The following is a 7,500-nucleotide window of genomic DNA, read 5'->3' as shown; positions in this document are numbered from 1 at the left end:
TGCGGGGCCGGTCGGAGCGCACCCTTTTCTCGGTGGCTGGCGGGCGAGAGAGTGCTGCGTCGCCGGCATCGGCGTCGAAAGAAGCCGAGCCGAAAAAAGTTAAAGTACAAACGTGCAAGCATACTAACCTAACCCTAGGTAAGGCATGTCAGAGCGAAAGACAGTAATTTCGAATGAGCCAAGAAAGAGCGGTGCGGGGCCGGTCGGAGCGCACCCTTTTCTCGGTGGCTGGCGGGCGAGAGAGTGCTGCGTCGCCGGCATCGGCGTCGAAAGAAGCCGAGCCGAAAAAAGTTAAAGTACAAACGTGCAAGCATACTAACCTAACCCTAGGTAAGGCATGTCAGAGCGAAAGACAGTAATTTCGAATGAGCCAAGAAAGAGCGGTGCGGGGCCGGTCGGAGCGCACCCTTTTCTCGGTGGCTGGCGGGCGAGAGAGTGCTGCGTCGCCGGCATCGGCGTCGAAAGAAACCGAGCCGAAAAAAGTTAAAGTACAAACGTGCAAGCATACTAACCTAACCCTAGGTAAGGCATGTCAGAGCGAAAGACAGTAATTTCGAATGAGCCAAGAAAGAGCGGTGCGGGGCCGGTCGGAGCGCACCCTTTTCTCGGTGGCTGGCGGGCGAGAGAGTGCTGCGTCGCCGCCATCGGCGTCGAAAGAAGCCGAGCCGAAAAAAGTTAAAGTACAAACGTGCAAGCATACTAACCTAACCCTAGGTAAGGCATGTCAGAGCGAAAGACAGTAATTTCGAATGAGCCAAGAAAGAGCGGTGCGGGGCCGGTCGGAGCGCACCCTTTTCTCGGTGGCTGGCGGGCGAGAGAGTGCTGCGTCGCCGGCATCGGCGTCGAAAGAAACCGAGCCGAAAAAAGTTAAAGTACAAACGTGCAAGCATACTAACCTAACCCTAGGTAAGGCATGTCAGAGCGAAAGACAGTAATTTCGAATGAGCCAAGAAAGAGCGGTGCGGGGCCGGTCGGAGCGCACCCTTTTCTCGGTGGCTGGCGGGCGAGAGAGTGCTGCGTCGCCGGCATCGGCGTCGAAAGAAACCGAGCCGAAAAAAGTTAAAGTACAAACGTGCAAGCATACTAACCTAACCCTAGGTAAGGCATGTCAGAGCGAAAGACAGTAATTTCGAATGAGCCAAGAAAGAGCGGTGCGGGGCCGGTCGGAGCGCACCCTTTTCTCGGTGGCTGGCGGGCGAGAGAGTGCTGCGTCGCCGGCATCGGCGTCGAAAGAAGCCGAGCCGAAAAAAGTTAAAGTACAAACGTGCAAGCATACTAACCTAACCCTAGGTAAGGCATGTCAGAGCGAAAGACAGTAATTTCGAATGAGCCAAGAAAGAGCGGTGCGGGGCCGGTCGGAGCGCACCCTTTTCTCGGTGGCTGGCGGGCGAGAGAGTGCTGCGTCGCCGGCATCGGCGTCGAAAGAAGCCGAGCCGATAAAAGTTAAAGTACAAACGTGCAAGCATATTAACCTAACCCTAGGTAAGGCATGTCAGAGCGAAAGACAGTAATTTCGAATGAGCCAAGAATAAGCGGTGCGGGGCCGGTCGGAGCGCACCCTTTTCTCGGTGGCTGGCGGGCGAGAGAGTGCTGCGTCGCCGGCATCGGCGTCGAAAGAAGCCGAGCCGAAAAAAGTTAAAGTACAAACGTGCAAGCATACTAACCTAACCCTAGGTAAGGCATGTCAGAGCGAAAGACAGTAATTTCGAATGAGCCAAGAAAGAGCGGTGCGGGGCCGGTCGGAGCGCACCCTTTTCTCGGTGGCTGGCGGGCGAGAGAGTGCTGCGTCGCCGGCATCGGCGTCGAAAGAAGCCGAGCCGAAAAAAGTTAAAGTACAAACGTGCAAGCATACTAACCTAACCCTAGGTAAGGCATGTCAGAGCGAAAGACAGTAATTTCGAATGAGCCAAGAAAGAGCGGTGCGGGGCCGGTCGGAGCGCACCCTTTTCTCGGTGGCTGGCGGGCGAGAGAGTGCTGCGTCGCCGGCATCGGCGTCGAAAGAAGCCGAGCCGAAAAAAGTTAAAGTACAAACGTGCAAGCATACTAACCTAACCCTAGGTAAGGCATGTCAGAGCGAAAGACAGTAATTTCGAATGAGCCAAGAAAGAGCGGTGCGGGGCCGGTCGGAGCGCACCCTTTTCTCGGTGGCTGGCGGGCGAGAGAGTGCTGCGTCGCCGGCATCGGCGTCGAAAGAAGCCGAGCCGAAAAAAGTTAAAGTACAAACGTGCAAGCATATTAACCTAACCCTAGGTAAGGCATGTCAGAGCGAAAGACAGTAATTTCGAATGAGCCAAGAAAGAGCGGTGCGGGGCCGGTCAGAGCGCACCCTTTTCTCGGTGGCTGGCGGGCGAGAGAGTGCTGCGTCGCCGGCATCGGCGTCGAAAGAAGCCGAGCCGAAAAAAGTTAAAGTACAAACGTGCAAGCATACTAACCTAACCCTAGGTAAGGCATGTCAGAGCGAAAGACAGTAATTTCGAATGAGCCAAGAAAGAGCGGTGCGGGGCCGGTCGGAGCGCACCCTTTTCTCGGTGGCTGGCGGGCGAGAGAGTGCTGCGTCGCCGGCATCGGCGTCGAAAGAAGCCGAGCCGAAAAAAGTTAAAGTACAAGACAGTAATTTCGAATGAGCCAAGAAAGAGCGGTGCGGGGCCGGTCGGAGCGCACCCTTTTCTCGGTGGCTGGCGGGCGAGAGAGTGCTGCGTCGCCGGCATCGGCGTCGAAAGAAGCCGAGCCGAAAAAAGTTAAAGTACAAACGTGCAAGCATACTAACCTAACCCTAGGTAAGGCATGTCAGAGCGAAAGACAGTAATTTCGAATGAGCCAAGAAAGAGCGGTGCGGGGCCGGTCGGAGCGCACCCTTTTCTCGGTGGCTGGCGGGCGAGAGAGTGCTGCGTCGCCGGCATCGGCGTCGAAAGAAACCGAGCCGAAAAAAGTTAAAGTACAAACGTGCAAGCATACTAACCTAACCCTAGGTAAGGCATGTCAGAGCGAAAGACAGTAATTTCGAATGAGCCAAGAAAGAGCGGTGCGGGGCCGGTCGGAGCGCACCCTTTTCTCGGTGGCTGGCGGGCGAGAGAGTGCTGCGTCGCCGCCATCGGCGTCGAAAGAAGCCGAGCCGAAAAAAGTTAAAGTACAAACGTGCAAGCATACTAACCTAACCCTAGGTAAGGCATGTCAGAGCGAAAGACAGTAATTTCGAATGAGCCAAGAAAGAGCGGTGCGGGGCCGGTCGGAGCGCACCCTTTTCTCGGTGGCTGGCGGGCGAGAGAGTGCTGCGTCGCCGGCATCGGCGTCGAAAGAAACCGAGCCGAAAAAAGTTAAAGTACAAACGTGCAAGCATACTAACCTAACCCTAGGTAAGGCATGTCAGAGCGAAAGACAGTAATTTCGAATGAGCCAAGAAAGAGCGGTGCGGGGCCGGTCGGAGCGCACCCTTTTCTCGGTGGCTGGCGGGCGAGAGAGTGCTGCGTCGCCGGCATCGGCGTCGAAAGAAGCCGAGCCGAAAAAAGTTAAAGTACAAACGTGCAAGCATACTAACCTAACCCTAGGTAAGGCATGTCAGAGCGAAAGACAGTAATTTCGAATGAGCCAAGAAAGAGTGGTGCGGGGCCGGTCGGAGCGCACCCTTTTCTCGGTGGCTGGCGGGCGAGAGAGTGCTGCGTCGCCGGCATCGGCGTCGAAAGAAGCCGAGCCGAAAAAAGTTAAAGTACAAACGTGCAAGCATACTAACCTAACCCTAGGTAAGGCATGTCAGAGCGAAAGACAGTAATTTCGAATGAGCCAAGAAAGAGCGGTGCGGGGCCGGTCGGAGCGCACCCTTTTCTCGGTGGCTGGCGGGCGAGAGAGTGCTGCGTCGCCGGCATCGGCGTCGAAAGAAGCCGAGCCGAAAAAAGTTAAAGTACAAACGTGCAAGCATACTAACCTAACCCTAGGTAAGGCATGTCAGAGCGAAAGACAGTAATTTCGAATGAGCCAAGAAAGAGCGGTGCGGGGCCGGTCGGAGCGCACCCTTTTCTCGGTGGCTGGCGGGCGAGAGAGTGCTGCGTCGCCGGCATCGGCGTCGAAAGAAGCCGAGCCGAAAAAAGTTAAAGTACAAACGTGCAAGCATACTAACCTAACCCTAGGTAAGGCATGTCAGAGCGAAAGACAGTAATTTCGAATGAGCCAAGAAAGAGCGGTGCGGGGCCGGTCGGAGCGCACCCTTTTCTCGGTGGCTGGCGGGCGAGAGAGTGCTGCGTCGCCGGCATCGGCGTCGAAAGAAGCCGAGCCGAAAAAAGTTAAAGTACAAACGTGCAAGCATACTAACCTAACCCTAGGTAAGGCATGTCAGAGCGAAAGACAGTAATTTCGAATGAGCCAAGAAAGAGCGGTGCGGGGCCGGTCGGAGCGCACCCTTTTCTCGGTGGCTGGCGGGCGAGAGAGTGCTGCGTCGCCGGCATCGGCGTCGAAAGAAACCGAGCCGAAAAAAGTTAAAGTACAAACGTGCAAGCATACTAACCTAACCCTAGGTAAGGCATGTCAGAGCGAAAGACAGTAATTTCGAATGAGCCAAGAAAGAGCGGTGCGGGGCCGGTCGGAGCGCACCCTTTTCTCGGTGGCTGGCGGGCGAGAGAGTGCTGCGTCGCCGGCATCGGCGTCGAAAGAAGCCGAGCCGAAAAAAGTTAAAGTACAAACGTGCAAGCATACTAACCTAACCCTAGGTAAGGCATGTCAGAGCGAAAGACAGTAATTTCGAATGAGCCAAGAAAGAGCGGTGCGGGGCCGGTCGGAGCGCACCCTTTTCTCGGTGGCTGGCGGGCGAGAGAGTGCTGCGTCGCCGGCATCGGCGTCGAAAGAAACCGAGCCGAAAAAAGTTAAAGTACAAACGTGCAAGCATACTAACCTAACCCTAGGTAAGGCATGTCAGAGCGAAAGACAGTAATTTCGAATGAGCCAAGAAAGAGCGGTGCGGGGCCGGTCGGAGCGCACCCTTTTCTCGGTGGCTGGCGGGCGAGAGAGTGCTGCGTCGCCGGCATCGGCGTCGAAAGAAGCCGAGCCAAAAAAAGTTAAAGTACAAACGCGATGCTAATGAGCGAGCCGTTGTCTCGACTAATATGTAGGGGGCGTTCGATCGATCGTCTGGCTTGAGCGCTTGTCGGCCTAGCAGAACGGTCGCATTGTTATGCCCGGGTTTTAGGCACCGCTGCAGGCGGCCGGCAGAGCTCTTGTTTGTGCGAAACTGAATGGATCGAGCCCGAGAGAGGGCGAGCAAAGAAAAAACGCAAATCGCTCCGCCTGGCACTGCCGGCGAGAGCGTGGACGTCGCGGCCAGCGACTGTCGAAGCTGAGTACGGCCGCAGGCGATCGCCTCGGTCTTAAACGAATGCGACGAGCACGCGCCGGGCGGCCCAGCAAGGGCCGAGCGCAGCTGTCGCAGCTATCTGGTTGATCCTGCCAGTAGTGATATGCTTGTCTCAAAGATTAAGCCATGCAGGTGCAAGTACGAGTTCTCGTAAAGCGAAACTGCGAATGGCTCATTAAATCAGTCTTGGTTTATTTGGTCTCGTAAGCGAAGTGGATAACTGTGGTAATTCTAGAGCTAATACATGCATTAAGCGCCGACTTCGGGAGGCGCGCTTTTATCAGATCAAAACCGACCGGGTTCGTCCTGTGACGTTTGATGACTCTGGATAACCACGCGGATCGTACGGTCTCTGCACCGACGACGTATCATTCAAGTGTCTGCCCTATCAACTGTCGAAGGTACGCTACGTGCCTACCTTTGTGATAACGGGTAACGGGGAATCAGGGTTCGATTCCGGAGAGGGAGCCTGAGAAACGGCTACCACATCCAAGGAAGGCAGCAGGCGCGCAAATTACCCATTCCCGACACGGGGAGGTAGTGACGAAAAATAACAATACAGGACTCTAACGAGGCCCTGTAATTGGAATGAGTACATCCTAAAACTCTTAACGAGTATCCATTGGAGGGCAAGTCTGGTGCCAGCAGCCGCGGTAATTCCAGCTCCAACAGTGTATGCTAAAGTTGTTGCGGTTGAAAAGCTCGTAGTTGGATTTTGGGCGAGCGCCGCCGGTCCGTCGCAAGGCGTGTCACTGGTTGCGTTCGCCTCACCTTCGGTTCTCCGTCGGTGCTCTTGACTGAGTGTCGGCGGTGGCCGATAAGTTTACTTTGAAAAAATTAGAGTGTTCAAAGCAGGCTGTTCGCCTGCATAGTGTTGCATGGAATAATGGAATAGGACCTCGGTTCTATTTTGTTGGTTTTCGGAGCACGAGGTAATGATTAAGAGGGACAGACGGGGGCGTCCGTACTCTGCCGTTAGAGGTGAAATTCTTGGATCGGCGGAAGACGAACTACTGCGAAAGCATTCGCCAAGAATGTTTTCTTTAATCAAGAGCGAAAGTCAGAGGTTCGAAGACGATCAGATACCGTCCTAGTTCTGACTATAAACGATGCCAACTAGCGATCGGGAGGCGTTACCATGACGACCTTTCCGGCAGCTTCCGGGAAACCAAAGTCTTTGGGTTCCGGGGGAAGTATGGTTGCAAAGCTGAAACTTAAAGGAATTGACGGAAGGGCACCACCAGGAGTGGAGCCTGCGGCTTAATTTGACTCAACACGGGGAAACTCACCCGGCCCGGACACAGGTAGGATTGACAGATTGAGAGCTCTTTCTTGATTCTGTGGGTGGTGGTGCATGGCCGTTCTTAGTTGGTGGAGCGATTTGTCTGGTTAATTCCGATAACGAACGAGACTCTGGCATGCTAAATAGTTACGCGACCTTCTCGGTCGGCGTCTAACTTCTTAGAGGGACTAGTGGCGTTTAGCCACACGAGATTGAGCAATAACAGGTCTGTGATGCCCTTAGATGTCCGGGGCCGCACGCGCGCTACACTGAGTGAAGCAGCGAGTGTCTAACCTAGGCCGAAAGGTCCGGGTAACCCGTTGAACCTCATTCGTGATTGGGATAGGGACTTGCAATTGTTTCCCTTGAACGAGGAATTCCCAGTAAGCGCAAGTCATCAACTTGCGTTGATTACGTCCCTGCCCTTTGTACACACCGCCCGTCGCTACTACCGATTGAATGGTTTAGTGAGATCCTTGGATCGGCCCCGTCGCGGCTGGCAACGGCCGCGTCGGCGTGTCGAGAAGACGATCAAACTTGATCATTTAGAGGAAGTAAAAGTCGTAACAAGGTTTCCGTAGGTGAACCTGCGGAAGGATCATTACCGAAGGTGGTGGTAGGCCCCGGCCGGCCGCGCACTGAATTGTCTTTGGGTGCCGCCGAGAGGGCGGCCGTCAATCGGGGTTCCGCCCCGTGCGACACGCGTAACACGTTGGCATAGCAAGGCAGCCGAGTGCGATGGTGGCTTCTGGGCACCGCGCTCGATGTGCCGCCGGCCCAGCCCGGCGGTCGCTCGGCGCCGTTTGTTGGTGTTTTTGTGCAGTTGTTGTCGGTGGTGGTTTTGTGGTCGATCCCACAGTGTGACGTCCGCGCGCTTCGG

The 7,500-nt window shown here is 55.2% G+C and overlaps 1 non-coding gene across 1 annotated transcript; it reads left to right on the top strand.

Annotated features, from left to right (window-relative positions):
* Positions 1 to 5,414: 5,414 nt before the first annotated feature.
* On the top strand, positions 5,415 to 7,224 carry LOC144413282 (small subunit ribosomal RNA). Its single transcript, XR_013469316.1, has one exon. It is a non-coding gene; the product is annotated as a small subunit ribosomal RNA (ribosomal RNA).
* The last annotated feature ends 276 nt before the right edge of the window (positions 7,225 to 7,500 follow it).

The sequence above is a fragment of the Styela clava genome, chromosome 15, assembly GCF_964204865.1.
Source record: "Styela clava chromosome 15, kaStyClav1.hap1.2, whole genome shotgun sequence".
In the NCBI taxonomy this organism is placed as follows: domain Eukaryota; kingdom Metazoa; phylum Chordata; class Ascidiacea; order Stolidobranchia; family Styelidae; genus Styela; species Styela clava.
This window is presented reverse-complemented; position numbering and strand designations above follow the sequence as displayed.